Here is a 16,688-nt window from a genome sequence, read left to right as displayed (position 1 = left end):
TTTTAACTGTTTCTCTCTTCACAGGCAACACTGGCATTTTGTGGTCCACGTTTGCCTCTTCTGAAAATGGATTCTGTGTTGCTTTATAGAATCACATGGTCTCTTTTACGAATTTCGCTTTTCTTTCATAAAATAATTGTGCTTTTATCTCTTCAATCTCAACTGTGTTCCCTCACACAGGCTCTTCCCAGCTCAAAAATTAAAAGTAATCTTTGATTATACTTAATACTTTCTAAAGTTTTCAAGTTTATCAGCATGTGGGTTACTGAACATTGACTATTTATTTAATGGAAAATTACATTCTAAGTAGAGTATTAAAGTGAAAGTGATCTTTTGATTTTATTAAAATATTCAGGTAAACATATTAAAATGCCTTCGCCAAACTTTATGCTTGTATATCATGAAAACATTAAGCTGCTAAGCTCTCTCTGCTCCCGGGAATGCATCACTAGAGTATGTGTTTGAAAGTGTCATTCCAGTCATAGTTTTAGGTATTTTTAAAGGGATTGGCTGGAGAAGTGACATTTAGCATTGAGTGAATGTTTGATAAAGATTTGTCTCTATATAAAAATATTTAAAAACAATCTTTAGCGTTTCCTCTCAGGGTTCACCCATTAAAGAATGGTCTTGTAAAAAAAAAAAAAAACATGTTAAGAGTGTTGGCGCCCAGAGATGCTCCCCTGCCCACAGTTTCATCATCCGCTGTCGCCAGGCGACACGTCCAGTGTTTAGCTGCATGTCAGATATGGCCACAGGGCCACAGGACATCCCTGCGGACGGATGTTCTTATGCGGATGGAGACTGCCGCAGAACTGTAAACCCCCCAAGGGCTGACGGAAGCCTGGGAACACCCGAGACACCAGAATCCGCTGCTACACTGGGTGGAAGGAAACCTCCCTGGAAGATGGGACATATAATAAGGAGAAAGTACCAAGGCACATGGTGCTTTGAAAACCGAGATGTTTTAATTAAATTAACAATTAAAATAATTTAATTATGTTAATTATTTGAACTCATTTTAGTTCTTTTTAGGAAATTAATACTTTAAGTAAGTTTGTTTTTGTGAATCGTTTGAATTAATTGAGTCAGCACAAATGTTAGCATTGATATCTGACCCCCTTCCAGGGTTGGGGCAGAGGAGATGGGGGCGGAGGAGCCAGGCCTCCCCACCGCTTTCCCCTGGAGCTCAGCCAGAATTCCCCATTGAGGAGCCCTCAGCTCCCTGAGAGCCAGGAGCTCTTGCGGAGAAGCTGCTGTCTGCACGCCACCTGCTTCGATGACCCTGCTCTGCCATCCCTGTGCTCCAAGGGCCGGGCCCTGCCATTGCCTGTGCCAGACGGGTCTCAGGGAGATGCCGGCCAGCAGGTATGCATGGCGAGGCCTGGGCATCACGGCCCGGATTCTGTGGCTGCCAGTTTCATTCTCGTTGTTTGTCACCCCAGCAAGACTCATGAGGTTCCTTGAGGACAAGACCCCCTCCTGCCACCTGGTCTGTTTCCTGAACGTTCACTGCACTAGCACGGCCCCGGGATGCCGCCCTCGGGAATCAGGGCATCAGCCATGGTAGAGCGGCTCGCACTGCTCGGCACCTCGACGGACGTTGGCCGCTGTGCTTCACTTTGGGGACATGTTTAAGTACAAAACTAATTTTAAAATTTCACCATTATTTCAAGACAGCTGAGAGCATATTAGCACAGAATCTCTGGTCTGAATGAAATCGAATAGTTCTTATTAATTATTCATGATGCCGTGAACACGTTACCTTATTTGTTATAATTGTCAGTCTGTATAATTAACCTTTCATTTAGTTAAAGTACTTAACATTAAGTAGAGCTATAATTACAACTTTTTAAAAGTATATGGAAGAATGTTTAAATGTTTAATTAGAACCACTTTTTTTTAGCTTCATAGAGAATATTTTTTACTTGTCAACAAGGATCTTTAATTATTTAAACCAAAAGAGAAAAACAGACCAGAAAAGAAAAACAACTAGTCAAGCTGGGAACTGCGACGGCAGCGTTGTTCCGTGAGTCTCGGGTTTTGCTTCTTGGGTTTGTGAAGTGGTCAGAGTCCTTGTCTTTGATTTCCTAACACAAGTTGTTAGAGTTGGAAGTGAGTGTGGAGATGAGTTAGTCCAACTTTATTCTTTCACGGATGAGAGAGCAAATTATCTTCAGCAAGGTGGGTGCAGGCGTGGCCCCCGGGGGACACTGTGGGGAACAGGCCGCCCTCACGGGGAGCCAAGTTCGTTATCCATGGGACAGAGCCCAGGACACTTCCCCGGCTGGCTGGCCTCTTCCTAGAACCCCACACATTGCAAAGGATGGAGTCCAGATCTATACCGTAAACAAACGAGGGCGGTTACAGAAAGCACCACGATCTCGGCTGAGTGGCTCTGGGCACCCCGACATGGGGACACCTCAGCATCATGTATGGTGACCCTCAGGCTGTGCCCTGCAGTGAGGCTGGGCCTGATCGAGGCTGTGGTCTCCACCCTGAGAGCATGAGCTTCCTTCCTCCAGTGCGGGTTAAAGCAGTGAGGCCCGGCCTGCTGGAGGCTGCGGTCTCCACCCTGAGAGCATGAGCTTCCTTCCCCCAGTGCGGGTTAAAGCAGTGAGGCTAGGCCTGATCGAGGCTGCGGTCTCCACTCTGAGAGCATGAGCTTCCTTCCCCCAGCGCGGGTTAAAGCAGTGAGGCCAGACCTGCTGGAGGCTGCAGTCTCCACTCTGAGAGCAAGGGCTTCCTTCCCCCAGTGCGGGTTAAAGCAGTGAGGCTGGGCCTGCTGGAGGCTGCAGTCTCCACTCTGAGAGCATGAGCTTCCTTCCCCCAGCGCGGGTTAAAGCAGTGAGGCTAGGCCTGATCGAGGCTGCAGTCTCCACCCTGAGAGCATGAGCTTCCTTCCCCCAGCGCGGGTTAAAGCAGTGAGGCTAGGCCTGATCGAGGCTGCGGTCTCCACTCTGAGAGCATGAGCTTCCTTCCCCCCAGCGCGGGTTAAAGCAGTGAGGCTGGGCCTGCTGGAGGCTGCAGTCTCCACCCTGAGAGCATGAGCTTCCTTCCCCCAGCGCGGGTTAAAGCAGTGAGGCTAGGCCTGATCGAGGCTGCGGTCTCCACTCTGAGAGCATGAGCTTCCTTCCCCCAGTGCGGGTTAAAGCAGTGAGGCTAGGCCTGATCGAGGCTGCGGTCTCCACCCTGAGAGCATGGGCTTCCTTCCCCCAGCGCGGGTTAAAGCAGTGAGGCTGGGCCTGCTGGAGGCTGCAGTCTCCACCCTGAGAGCATAAGCTTCCTTCCCCCAGCGCGGGTTAAAGCAGTGAGGCTAGGCCTGATTGAGGCTGCGGTCTCCACCCTGAGAGCATGAGCTTCCTTCCCCCAGCGCGGGTTAAAGCAGTGAGGCCGGGCCTGCTGGAGGCTGCAGTCTCCACTCTGAGAGCAAGGGCTTCCTTCCCCCAGTGCGGGTTAAAGCACCATGTGTCCACCTATGCAGTGGCTGGTCCCAATGTGCCTTGGGGGGCAGAAACCCTGGGTCCCGCCACTGGTCTGGGGCGTCTACTTCCCATTTCTGCAGTTCCTGGGAGGGTCTGTGTGTCCAGGGGGCTCCGATCCCTGCCTCAGGACCACAGGTGAGGGGTCAAGATCGCCCGCTTTGGAGTTGGCCTGGATCTTGGTTCTGTCCATCCTTGCTGTGTGGCTCTGGAGCAGTTTTGTCCTCAGGAGAGGGACCCTCACAGCCACCTCTTGGGACCATGAGGAGAATTAATAGAACGACCCCCAGGTAGCTGCTCGTAGCCCTGTGCGGAGCCAGCCCTGTGTCTCCACCGCCAGTTCCTTCCGTCTGTGCTCCCCCCAACTGTCACATCACCAGCCTTTATTTTCTTTTTCTTGGACCCAGACAGCGAGTGCCCTGCTGGCCTCGGCAGCCCCTTCTCTAACCTGTCCTCAGGTCAGTCCCTCACTGACAGCCCTGACCAGCCATTGGCATGACCAAAACCCCACCAAATAGAACCCAACTTTCCTATTAAGCTGTGCAAAGCCATCCCAGCCCCACTTCCCACAGGCTGGCCTCATTCGCCATGGGATCCACGGTTCTCACCTGGGGCTGGGGGTGCCCCTTGCATCCAGTGGGGAGTGTCAGGGATGCCCCTCCAGGCCCAGGACAGTCCCCCAGCCGGTGGCCGGCAGACAGCAGCACCCAGCCTGATGTCCCTGTGACTTACGGTTCCCTGAGGCCAGCTGTGCTTTGCTGCCTCTTCATCTTCTCAGACGGGTGCCCTGTCTCCACCTTCGCTGGTTAGCAGTGTTCATCTATTAGAGCTCAAAGCACTGCCTGCTGGCAGCACAGCCCCTTCTCCTGGCCCTCCGTCCGCCTGTGCCCCATGGTCTGTGCCGTGTCCCCGCCTTCCGCCTGTGCCCCATGGTCTGTGCCGTGTCCCCGCCTTCCGCCTGTGCCCCACGGTCTGTGCCGTGTCCCCGCCTTCCGCCTGTGCCCCACGGTCTGTGCCGTGTCCCCGCCTTCCGCCTGTGCCCCATGGTCTGTGCCATGTCCCCGCAGGCCCATCAGAGCGAGGCTCCCAGGGATGGAGCGGTTCCTGTTTGTGTCTCTGTCCCACTCTCTCTGGACCTGGCACCATGCCCGTTGCCAACAGAGGTCTTGGGTTGATTGTCACCAAAGCAGATCATCTATATGGCTGTAAATGGCTGTAAACATGCTTGATTGGGGTATTTTTAAAATAATTGGATACGTGAACATTTGAGTGTGACACAGGTGGATTTGGGCCAATGGCCTTGTTCCTCAGGGAATAACCACAGGCCCATCCACAAGGACCATTTCTGGCTGATTTATGGAACACTGTTCTAACTGGTTAATTTTGGACGTTATCTCAGCCTGAGAGGTAGGTCAGCATGTGACGAAGATCACTGGTTTGAATCCTAATCTGCTACTTAGAAGCTGCATATTTTCCTGCCACTTTCCATGTCTCAGTTTCTTCCTTGGTTAGGTAGGAAAGGTATGAGCTATGTCAGAGTCGTGAGTGAGGCCTGCATCGAGTGTCCACATTAAAGTGCCGAGAAAACCGCACCCAGAGTGTTGATATTTAAAGACCTTTAAACATTCCGATGCTGCATTTTAGTACCCCGGTAAAACAGCAAAGTTATTACAGATGCAGATGCAGACCCTCTGTGAGGTGGGGGCTGATGGCGAGAGGTGGATCACCAACCCTGTAACGAGGGCGTGGTCTGTTCAAGGCTGAATGAAGTGCACGTCATCGCGTGTACCGTGGTGGTGCCTCTCGTGAAGTCCTGTAAGCGTCCACGTGGCTGAGCCGTGTGGTCTGTTTGTGACGTCCGGCAGGAGCAAAGCTTTTGGGCGCAGCCTCGCTCTTGAGTGCACGGCCCTCAACAGTCTCAAAAGTCTGAGGCTTAAAGCAGGCTTGGGGTTTCCCTTATACCTCCTGGACATCTAATTTGCCTGGCAAACATGTTTTTCTTGAGTGTAAAGGTGAAGGGGTGGGTGACTCTCATGAAAGTGTACTAATTACTGCATTTCTGGGTCAGTGGCGCTTGGTTGAAGACACTATCTGCCTTGGGTGGACATCTCTGGCGTGGTGAGAACTGGCGGCTGGACATCACCGGGTTGCCAAGAAGATACTCCCTTTTTCCTTTTTCCTCAGTAACAAAACCCTACTTTGTTTAGGGAAGCAGAGGACTCAGCTGAAAATCCAATTCTCTTGCACGGCGGAGCGGCTGGTGACACAGGTCCGGATGCTGAGATGCTGACGGGGGGTCCTGGAGAGGGAGGTGTGGGGAGGGTTTCCCGACTCACAGCAGCCCTGGGCCCTTGTCCAGCCTTCTTGCCCGGGGCATGACGCCTGGAGGGGAAGCAGCTTCGGGGGCCCGAGGGCCAGAAGGCAGAATCCTGGCATGTGGGGCAGGGCTGGGCCAGGCTCCTTGGAGGATGTTACAGAGCCGCTGCCTGTGTGGGGACTGCCCACTCTGAGCCCCATGCAGATTTTCCTCCATAGGCACGCGAAATCCTGGAACAGCAAGTGAGGCAGTCAGAGGCTCCTTTTGTGGAAGGAGGACAAAGCTGGAGGGAAAGAGGTTTTCCTAAAAGGCACAAGGCGCTGATACTGCGTTAGGAGTAATTCCTAGGAGCATGGTTGCTGGTGGGTGGAAAACTGTAGCCAAAGAATAAATGGGAATGGCCCTTCTTGGTATTTAACTGATTCGTTCACGAATGGTCCAAACAGTTCTAGTGAAAAGAACATTTTGGACACAGATGTTTTCATCCTGCCTGTTGATCGGCGTGACTGTGGGCTGTTCCATCCTTCCTGGGCAACAGTGAGAGGGTCTCAGGTCCTTCTGGCCCTGTGCTGGCATTTCTCCAGGGTGTGTCCCCCGTCCCGAATAGGCCGGAACGCCTCTGGGTGCAGCTGAGCCTCTTGAAAAGGGAAGAGTCCTGTGACATGCTCTGAGTGAACAGGAAAATGAGGGAGGACAGGGAGAGGGGCCTGCAGGTGAGGAGGATGGTGAGCAACACCAGGGACGGGTGATGGAGGGTAACACCGGGGACGGGGGATGGAGGGTAACCCCGGGGACGGGTGATGGAGGGTAACACTGGGGACAGGACGGAGGGTAACACCAGGGACGGGTGACGGAGGGTAACACCGGGGACGGGGGACGGAGGGTAACACCGGGGACGGGGGATGGAGGGTAACCCCGGGGACGGGGGACGGAGGGCAACCCCGGGGACGGGGGACGGAGGGCAACCCCGGGGACGGGTGATGGAGGGCAACCCCGGGGACGGGTGATGGAGGGTAACATCGGGGATGGGGTATGGAGGGTAACACCAGGGGATGGGGTATGGAGGGTAACCCCGGGGACAGGGGGACGGAGGGTAACCCCGGGGACGGGGGACGGAGGGTAACCCCGGGGACGGGGGACGGAGGGTAACACGGGGGACGGGGGATGGAGGGTAACCCCGGGGACGGGGGACGGAGGGTAACCCCGGGGATGGGTGATGGAGGGTAACACCACTTCTCCAGGTGCCTTTGGGGGATGCTGCCGCCCCTCCCACCCCAGAGTGAAGTCAACAGGATTCTGTCCCCAGGAGCCCCAGAGCCTGGCAGCTGGGATTGGCCCAGTATGAACCACCGTTCACTGGCTCTGCACCCTGGGACAGGCTCCCTGGTGTTTCCGCCCCAGTTTCCCATCTGGACAGTGGGACCCTGACTGTCCCCGTCACAGGTGCACATGGAGCCCTGGACTCTAGCGCGTCATTGGCACTCGTTAGTGTCAGCCCTCATTAGCGTTTCTTTTGTCGTGGTCCATGGACGAAGTGGATCTTTCTTTGTGTATTCACAGATCTCCTGCTCACTTTACCTTCTGGGAACACCTTTTAAATACCTTCGTATGTGGGTAGGACTCAAGTCATTAATTGAATATTTCATCAGGTGCAGCTCTTCTGTTTCCCAGCTTGCAAAATGCTCTTTTGACACAACATTTGGTGAAATTTCCAGGGACTCCTGTGGTCAGCCTCATGGTTTCACTCTGTCACTTTCTAATGCAGTGTTGGTTGGGAGTCTTTTAAATTAAGCGCCATCATTTAAAAATAAGTTTTATAATATGCAGTTTTAGGTTACTTCTTTACCTTTGTGTCTTAGGCAGTGGCTCCCCACCTGTGAGTAGTCAGAAAGGTTCACGCAGTTTTCCAGGGTGGACTTTGCATTTACTGGAACTATTAGGAGCTCGTTCCTGCTTCGGCGGTGATTGAAGCGCAGTGCGCCTGAGGCCGTGCATGGCTCAGCATCTTCTGCAGGCTTAGAGGTCACTTTCTGTTCTTCCCCGAGCCTGCTCTGCTGTGCCGAGTGTTCACTGTGGGCGACGGTCACACTGTCTGGCACAGGCCACCGAGGCCACAGGGCAGGCTCCACGTAGCGGAGCTGCAGAATGGCAGAGCCCGGCCTCCTCGCCGCCCTTCACAGGGAGCAGAAAGCGTAAGCCTGTTATTAGAGCCGTGCTAGCCTAGAAGGCCTCAGAACAGTGTTTAATTTAGGAACCGGCTCCTACCAACTGCCCATTTTTAGGATGTATTTGAGTTTTTGTGATTTTTTTCCTGCACTGAAGCTGCTGTGCTGGCTCTGAGTCACTGTCATGGGACTTCACGTTGCCCCGACGGGAAGCGGCGGGGGAGGAGGGCCGCGCAGAGGCTTGCTGCGGTGATAATGAAGGGCTTGTTGCTTCTTGGGACAGCGAGTTCAAGCTGTTTGTAATTGTCAGCGTAAACAGTGACCCGCTGAGGACACGGCTGCAATTCAGGGTGGCATGGTTGATTGTCATCGTTGATATCAGGCACCTGCGTCTGAAATGACAGCACCCATAGCGCGGCTCCAGGAGGGCTGGGCAGCTCCTGCCCAACACACGTGCTCCTGGGCCCTGGCAGCCAAGGTTGCGCCGCCGGCCAGGCCTGCAGCTGTGGGTGCAGCGGGGTCTTCAGGGCACCGAGCGCCTCCCTCGTTTGCTCGTGGGGCCCAGCCCTCCGTCCCCAGTGCAGCTCCTCCCTGGGTTCTCCTGGCCACATGCACTCCTCCCTCTTCACAGCTTCTGTAGTTTTCTTGTGGGTGCCCCAGGTGAGCGCCTGGGGAGGGTTCATGTGTCAGTCGGGTTCTCTCCAACCATCCCTGGCTCGTGGCTCAGCAGGTCCCTTTCAGATGAGTCAGCCGGCTGTGTGCCTGCATGTTCAGGATGCTTGTCAGGGGGCTGCATCAGGTCAGAGCAAGACCGATGCTCGCCTCCTCTGTGGGACTTTGGAGCCCGCCCTGAAGAGACTCCAGCCATGTCCAGAGGGGCTGCCCGGGCCCCCGCGGGCTGGTGGGAGTGACTTCCGAGCCACTTGAGGCCCCACTTTGTGTTCCTACATCCCACAAAGCCACTTAAAGAGCTGTGTTCTGGTGCCGCGCGCCTCTTGAGTGAGGCACAAAAGCCTGGACGTGGAGCTGAGCGGGCGCTGCTTTCCTCAGGCTGTGCTTGTGTTTTGGGGCCCCTGGAGCACTTGTGGCTGTGATTCTCGACGCTGTCTGTGGGCTCCCCTAGACGGTCCCACCTGCAGCGTGAGGGCCCCATCTGCAGCCACCGAGGAGCTGGCAGGTCCGGCTTTGGTCTCACTCAGTCCTTCTCGACTTTGGTGACAGAGGTGACAGCAAAGCTTCAGCTTGGAGCCCCAGGCCTCCGCTTGGGACCCTGGGACCAAGATAGCACAGATCCTTCCATCCGCGTGCTGGGGGCGCTGCCCTGTGGCTCCCTCCTCTGGTCGGGGCCGCGCCCTTGGGCTGGGCAGTTCCTGAGCCCTCGCACTCAGGGGCTCAGGGCGGGTCTTGGGTGCAGAGAGAAGGAGCAGGGTGGTGGTTCGAGCCCAACTGTGTTGGCTTTGTCTTGGGCCTCTTGTCTCTAAATACATTTGCAAAGTTTTCCAGATGAAAACTCAGAAGGAATTTTTAATGACTGTGTAATCTGTGAATGCTGTGGAAGCCAAGTCTGTCCGCCTCTTTTATCCTCCTCACTTGTCGCTGTTGGGGCTGATTTTGGCAGCATTCACAGGGGCATAGATGCAAGGGGTGGTGGCCAGCCCTCGGCCCTGCCTCCCTCCCCTTCTCCCCTCAGCCCTGCTTCCCTCCCCTCTTCCCCTCGGCCCTGCATCCATCCCTTCCCTTCTCCCCTCAGCCCTGCTTCCCTCCCTTCCCCTCGGCCCTGTGTTCCTCCCCTTCTCCCCTCAGCCCTGCTTCCCTCCCCTCTTCCTCTCATCCCTGCGTCCGTCCCTCCCCTTCTCCCCTCAGCCCTGCTTCCCTCCCCTCTTCCCCTCGGCCCTGCTTCCCTCCCCTCTTCCCCTCAGCCCTGCGTCCGTCCCTCCCCTCCTCCCCTCAGCCCTGCTTCCCTCCCCTCTTTCCCTCAGCCCTGCGTCCGTCCCTCCCCTCCTCCCCTCAGCCCTGCTTCCCTCCCCTCTTCCCCTCAGCCCTGTGTCCGTCTCTCCCCTCCTCCCCTCAGCCCTGCTTCCCTCCCCTCTTTCCCTCAGCCCTGCGTCCGTCCCTGCCCTCCTCCCCTCAGCCCTGCTTCCCTCCCCTCTTCCCCTCAGCCCTGTGTCCGTCCCTCCCCTCCTCCCCTCAGCCCTGCTTCCCTCCCTTCTTTCCCTCAGCCCTGCGTCCGTCCCTCCCCTCCTCCCCTCAGCCCTGCTTCCCTCCCTTCTTTCCCTCAGCCCTGCGTCCGTCCCTCTCCTCCTCCCCTCAGCCCTGCTTCCCTCCCCTCTTCCCCTCAGCCCTGCATCCGTCCCTCCCCTCCTCCCCTCAGCCCTGCTTCCCTCCCCTTCTCCCCTCAGCCCTGCTTCCCTCCCCTCTTTCCCTCAGCCCTGCGTCCGTCCCTCTCCTCCTCCCCTCAGCCCTGCTTCCCTCCCCTCTTCCCCTCAGCCCTGCATCCGTCCCTCCCCTCCTCCCCTCAGCCCTGCTTCCCTCCCCTCTTCCCCTCAGCCCTGCGTCCGTCCCTCCCCTCCTCCCCTCAGCCCTGCTTCCCTGCCCTCTTCCCCTCAGCCCTGCATCCGTCCCTCCCCTCCTCCCCTCAGCCCTGCTTCCCTCCCCTTCTCCCCTCAGCCCTGCTTCCCTCCCCTCTTTCCCTCGTCCCTGTGTCTGTCCCTCCCCTCCTCCCCTCAGGCCTCGGCCCTGCATCCCTCCCCTCCTCCCCTCAGCCACACAGCATTTCAGTTTCATCCCCTTCCCTGCACACATCCTCATGAAAACCCAAGTGCGGCTGGAGGGAGACACCTGTGCCCATTCCTGTGAGCTCCCTGGCCAACCCGGCTGCAGCGTCCCCTCGGCAGGCATCCATCTGGTGCTGCCTCCGTGCCCCCTCCTGTCACCTGATGCTGGTGCTCCTGAACCTTCACGTGTGTGCTCCGTGTAGCTACCTCGCGGGCTCCCTGGGAAGGGTGACAGTGTCTCATGCCTGTCGGAATGCTCCTCTCTGTGCACTGAATATTCCAACACAGAATCATTCCTCTGTGATGATTTATGCTTTGCTCTGTAGAACTGGAATAAAGAAAAAGTGAATTGAGACATTACAGCCATCAGGCTGAAGCTGGGTAATTGCATTAAGGAATTAAATGAGAGCATTTGAGCTTCTGGAGCTCTAATTCCACATCTTCGTATCCCCATCACCCCATACCCAGTGTCTAACACAGCTCTTGGTCTAGTAGTTTCTTGGTAAATGCTTATTGAATTGAACTGGACTGAACTTAACATTCCTACCCGGAGTTAGAAGCCAGTCCCTGAGCAAGTTGCATTTAGAATGTGAAGAACGTGAGTTTGACGTTACTGTGGTAAGGGGTATCCTACACGTCATAATTCCAAGTCAATATCGGGTATTTAGTCAAATGGACTCAAGTATAGAGAGGCATTGGCCCATCGGTGAAAGGGCAAGGCATGGTGCTTTAGGTCCAGGTCCCCGATATCAATTATGAAAATAAAATGTTGTCAACTCCAATTACAGCCCTGTCCTCAGCTGGTCACTGTTTATGCTAACAGTTATAAACAGCTTGAACTCACCGTCCAGAGAGGCAACACGCCCTCCATTCTCACTGCAATGCAGCTGCTTTGGTGGATGGAACATGCCCCTCTTCCCTCCCTCCCCACTCCTCCCTCCCTCCCCCCTCCCCCCTCCTCTCTCTCCCCTCCTCTCTCCCCCCTCCCCGTACTGTCTCTCCTGGCGAGGGGTGGAAGAGAAGAGACTTCCGGAATCTTCCACTTCATCCAAGCAGCTTGGAGGCAGCATCAACAGCTGTGACTTGGCAGCCCCAGCAGGTGCCTCAGGGCAGCCTTTCTAATGGGAATCCTGGAATCATGTCTTTCCTTAATGTGTCCTAAAGGCTGGAGGATACAAAGTGAAACAACGTTCCATGCTCAGTCCTGTGATTTTGTGTATTTATTGGACTTACTTTGAAATTAAACTAAATTATACACAAGGTAGAGCATTTTAAAAAAAGAAAAAAAAGGCTATGGTGTTTGAAAAACAAACAAAACCATTTGGTTTGTTGGTTTGTTCTTAGACCTTCACAGGCTTCTAGGTCACATGTTTCAGTTTGTCAGCGAATGACATCCTCTCCGGAAGCCGTGTCAGCCTCTTGTTTGATGATGTCAGCCACAGCAGCAAGAAGCACTCCGCAGGCCCCGTGCTCAGCACCTTGGCGTGAGCTCCTGCCGTCTTTTGTTCATGCTCATCACAGCTCTGTGCAGTGGGTGTCCTCCTGATCCACATGGGAGGATGGAGGATGGAGGCAGAAGGGTGAGTGACGGGCGGATCACACGAGAGGTCTCCCCCGAGGTAGGGAGGGGAGCCAGCCCAGGACCTCAGTGCCCATCGCGTCCTTCCTCCTCCTCCTCTTCCTCTCTGTGACTGTTTGACTTAGGCTGCAGGGACAGACGTATGTGCAGAGTGTGTGTGCACCCCTGGGGGGCGTGTGTTCATATTGGCACAGACTCGTAAGCGCACACAGAGCGTGTGTGCACACCTCAGGGGTGTGTGCTGGTGTTGGCACGGACAGATGTGAGCGTGTACAGAGCGTGTGTGCACACCTGGAGGTGTGTGCTCATATTGGCACAGACTCGTGAGCACATACAGAGCGTGTGTTCACACCTCAGGGGTGTGTGCTGGTGTTGGCACGGACAGACGTGAGCACGTACAGAGCATGTGTGCACCCCTGGGGGTGTGTGCTGGTGTTGGCACAGATAGACGTGAGTGCGTACAGAGCATGTGGGTACCCCTGGGGGGTGTGTGGTCATATTGGCACAGACTCGTGAGCACATACAGAGCATGTGTGCACACCTTGGGGGTGTGTGTGGGTGTTGGCAGGGACAGATGTGTACAGAGTGTGTGTGCACACCTGAGGGTGTGTGCTTATATTGTTTTGTAAGTGGCGAATACGTGGCCCATTGCGTCGGGCGGCCCTGTGCCTGTGCTGAGTCCATCAGTGACCCTCGGGTCGGGGTCTCCATCTCCCCAGATTGCACTCGAGTGTCTTGAGGTTTCAGATTCTTCCTCTCCAGGTACTTGGGCCTCCTCAGGACCAAATGTCAGAACCAGCCAACTGCAAACTACAAGAACTTTCAAATGCATCTTCAGTGGGAGAAACAAAAACAACTGGAATAATCTTCCAACGTGACCCCGTGGTTAAGCCATTAGATACTCCAGCCGACAGATTTAGTCACTATAAAATTCACACCAATTACAATGGTTTTGAGAGTTGCAGAGCGTTAGCACTAAATGTTGAAATAATTGAAGCGTTTTGCTCCACTTGCTTACAAACCAGAGTTGGGGATAACTTTCAGTCCAAAGTAGCAACCTTCTAAATCCAGTTTAGATGCAAGGCTCCCACTGACACAGGAAGAGACAGTGGCCCTTGTTTATTCTCCTGTGTTCAGATACTTTGTCTTTTTTTGTATCTTGATCATCACTTCTGCTTTTCCAATTCAAACTAAAGGGAGTTTAGTTCTGTTTTGGAGAAGCTGTGGTTAGTGGTTTCTTTTCATGGTTTGCCTAATTTCTTGTGTGGTGCTTAAATTTACCCAAATGGACTTTTCTTTAGTATGATGGTGCGGTAGCCCAGGGATTCTCCCTCCGTATCTGCCCCCCAGGAGGCCCCCTAGGAATGGGCACTGGAGATCCAGCCCCTCTCCGTGTGCCATTTTCTTTGAGTCCAATGTAGTTTTGGTTCAGAGAAGAAAACAGGCCTCCAGTTTAGGTGCCTCTGACTGCTTGCTTGTGAAATGTTTAATGATAAGGCACCTTCCAAACTAATTTTACACATTGATAGTTGTAGCTTGAAGTATCACTGCAGTTGTAAGAACAAGAAACACTCCCATAAAGTAGATAGGCAGAAAAAAGCCATAAAAATTTAATAAAGCACAAATAAAATGGCCTTGTAAGAATATACAATGGGAATCACTCTCCATCCAGCCAGATCAGCTGTGGCATCCTCCGTAAATACATTCAGCCACATGTGACCCTGATTGCAATCACTACTGTGAATTGTGATCCAGAATGTTCTTGGGGGCTGACACCTGGGCTATGCCAGCAGCTGCATCTGACTGGGTGTCATGCCGGTGATGTGCTTAGCGCAGCTGGCCGGGCTGAAGGGGTGGCCACCCGTGCACTTGCCACGTGCAGCTGTTATTCTAGTGATGGAGCCGTGCGTGGCGTAGCTTGTCCACCTAGTCTACTTAAAGTACAGGGAACCCATCCGCGGGCGGGTGCCTCCCGACACGGGAGCTGCCATTTTTATCCAGGGCCCTCTGGCGCTGCAGAGCCCAGACCGCTGGTCCCTGGGCCCACGGGGAGGCACCAGAGGGCTGTGCTGGGCCATGGAGGTCCCCGAGCAGGTGGTCACTCATTGCTTGTGGAGTGGTCCATAGCCCATGAGTTTATTTCTGGGGTCTGTGTGGGTGAGGGTAACCAGGTTCACAGCTGGGCACCTACCCCTTGCACAGGTGACACTAGTTAAAGTGGAATCTATATTAGTTCGCACGGGCGTGCGTGAGGAGCTGGGAGGGTGGGTAGGCTTAAGCCCTGGCCCAAAGCCCGGGCTCCCGACATTCTGCGTCTTCCTGTTGAGGGGCCGTCAGGGCTGCCGTATGGACCAGGGGATGCGGAAGCCTCTAGAGGCTGAGGGAGGCAAGGAGACGGTCGCTTCCCTGGAGCCGAGCCTTGCTGACACCTCGACGTTAGCTGCTGGGACTTGCTTTGGGCTCTGGTTTCCAGAAATGTGAGAAAATAAGTCTGTGTTGTTTAGGGCACTAAGTTTGGGGTGATTTAATAAAGAAGTAGTAAAACTAGCCCACGAAGATGCACGTATTGAAATGTGACTTGTCTAGGTGTTTCACAGTGGTGGTAGGGGGACGGCATCAGTGTTCTGGGAACTGCAGTTTTACTGAAGGAAGGGGGCTCACCACGCCTTTCCTCACATAACTGAAGGTATGTCTGCCTGCCACACAGCTCAGGAGACAGTGACTAGAATTCTGATTTTATTTCTTCTTACAGGAACCAGGCCACAGTCAGAACACAGTGAGGGCTGAAATGAGCTTCTTCCTGCAGCCTGAGCTGGAAAGAGGAATCGGAAGTATTTTTGATGTTTTTCTACACAGACCTGTTCTTTCAGGTTTTGTTAAGTTCTGGAAAAAGGGAGAAGCCAGGCACAACTCGGCGAGGGACAGTGTTTCTGGCAATGGTGCGGCTTCAGCCTGAATGCGGCCTTGTGGCTGAGCAGCACGGGAGGGCTCTGGTCTGCACATGTCTGTGTGGACCGAGGTCACGGGGCATTATCCCAAGCACTTATCCTGGTCTGGCAGAGGCTCTGTTCCCAAATAATTATTCCACAGTTTCAGAGGCTGTAGCTGAGTGATAGTCTTTTAACTTTGTTGCATAAAAGCAAACAAAGTATGTCGTGAGGGTCTAAAAATCATTTAGTAGTCATGACTGTAAATTCATACATGGGGCTTTGGGATGGAGTGAAAGCCACCGTCACCTGGCATGGACGCTGTGTGGTATTTTTAGCATGGTGGGCGCCTGCTCGTGCCTTGAGCTCCGTCTGCAGTGCGAGCGACAGCTGTGCATTTGAGAAATGTGGGCAGGTCAGCTTGCTCCTCCAGGGGCTTGCGGGAGTCCAGCTGAGGGGCCTGGGACGAGGCTATGTCAGTGGAAAGGAGCTTGGTTGTGTCTCAGCAGATACGTCTGCCTCTCCAGGCCTGCAAGCCAGCCAGAACCCGGTTTTCCTTTGGTCATCGAGTGCCAGAAAAAAAACCTGTTTCTTAGAGATTCTCGTAATTTATATTAATGAACCATTTGACCATACATAAAATATCAGAAAAATGCATGAGGCTTTACAACTTGGCAGATGTGTAACTCACATGTTATGATTAATTCAAACTGTTGAAGATACTTGTTTCACTTGAGGGTTTTTAGCATTTTATGCGCAAACCAAATGCCAATAGCATTTTGAAAGTGTTTTGGAATTTTAAACACACCATCACAGATTGGGACAGTGCTGGGTCCTGGGATGCTGGTGAGGTGGACGTGACCTCAAGCTCTTGGAGCTCGCAAGCAAGCAGGATTCCTAAATTGTCACACCTGCATTGCGGGGAAGTCAAAGTGGATTTCTGTAAACGAGTTATTAGTGCAATAAGGAACAGATGAGTGCCCTTGGAGGACAGTGAGTCTCCCAGACACCTGGGGTGGGGGGGCGGTGGTTACCCACCAGAGCCTGGATGGTGGAGCTGGATTTGCTGGTGGCCACTGCGTGGCAGGTCATTACGTGCAACAAGGAACAGGTGAGCGCCCTTGAGGGTGGTTTCTCAGCCTCCTTTGGAACCGCAAGTGGAAGATGCCTCAAGGCTGGGGTTGGAGGGGCGGGGGGTGGTTATCCACCGGAGCCTGGATGGTGGGGCTGGGTTTGCTGGTGGCCACTGCGTGGCAGGTCATTACCTGCAACAAGGAACAGGTGAGCGCCCTTGAGGGTGGTTTCTCAGCCTCCTTCAGAACCGCAAGTGGAAGACGCCTCAAGGCTGGGGTTGGGGGGGCGGTGGTTACCCACCAGAGCCTGGATGGTGGAGCTGGATTTGCTGATGGCCCTGCGTGGCAGGTCATTACGTGCAACAAGGAACAGG

General features: G+C 54.2%; 1 protein-coding gene and 1 pseudogene across 10 annotated transcripts in view; both read left to right on the top strand.

Annotated features, from left to right (window-relative positions):
* The window catches only part of DIP2C (disco interacting protein 2 homolog C), a 407,784-nt gene that overhangs the window by 58,034 nt on the left and 333,062 nt on the right, over nucleotides 1-16,688 (top strand). The window lies entirely within an intron of this gene.
* LOC129048408 (uncharacterized) lies at nucleotides 8,359-8,960 on the top strand (annotated as a pseudogene).

The sequence above is a fragment of the Pongo abelii genome, chromosome 8 (assembly GCF_028885655.2).
Source record: "Pongo abelii isolate AG06213 chromosome 8, NHGRI_mPonAbe1-v2.0_pri, whole genome shotgun sequence".
NCBI lineage: Eukaryota > Metazoa > Chordata > Mammalia > Primates > Hominidae > Pongo > Pongo abelii.
Note: the sequence above shows the minus strand (reverse complement) of the source record. Positions and strands in the feature narration are given on the sequence as shown.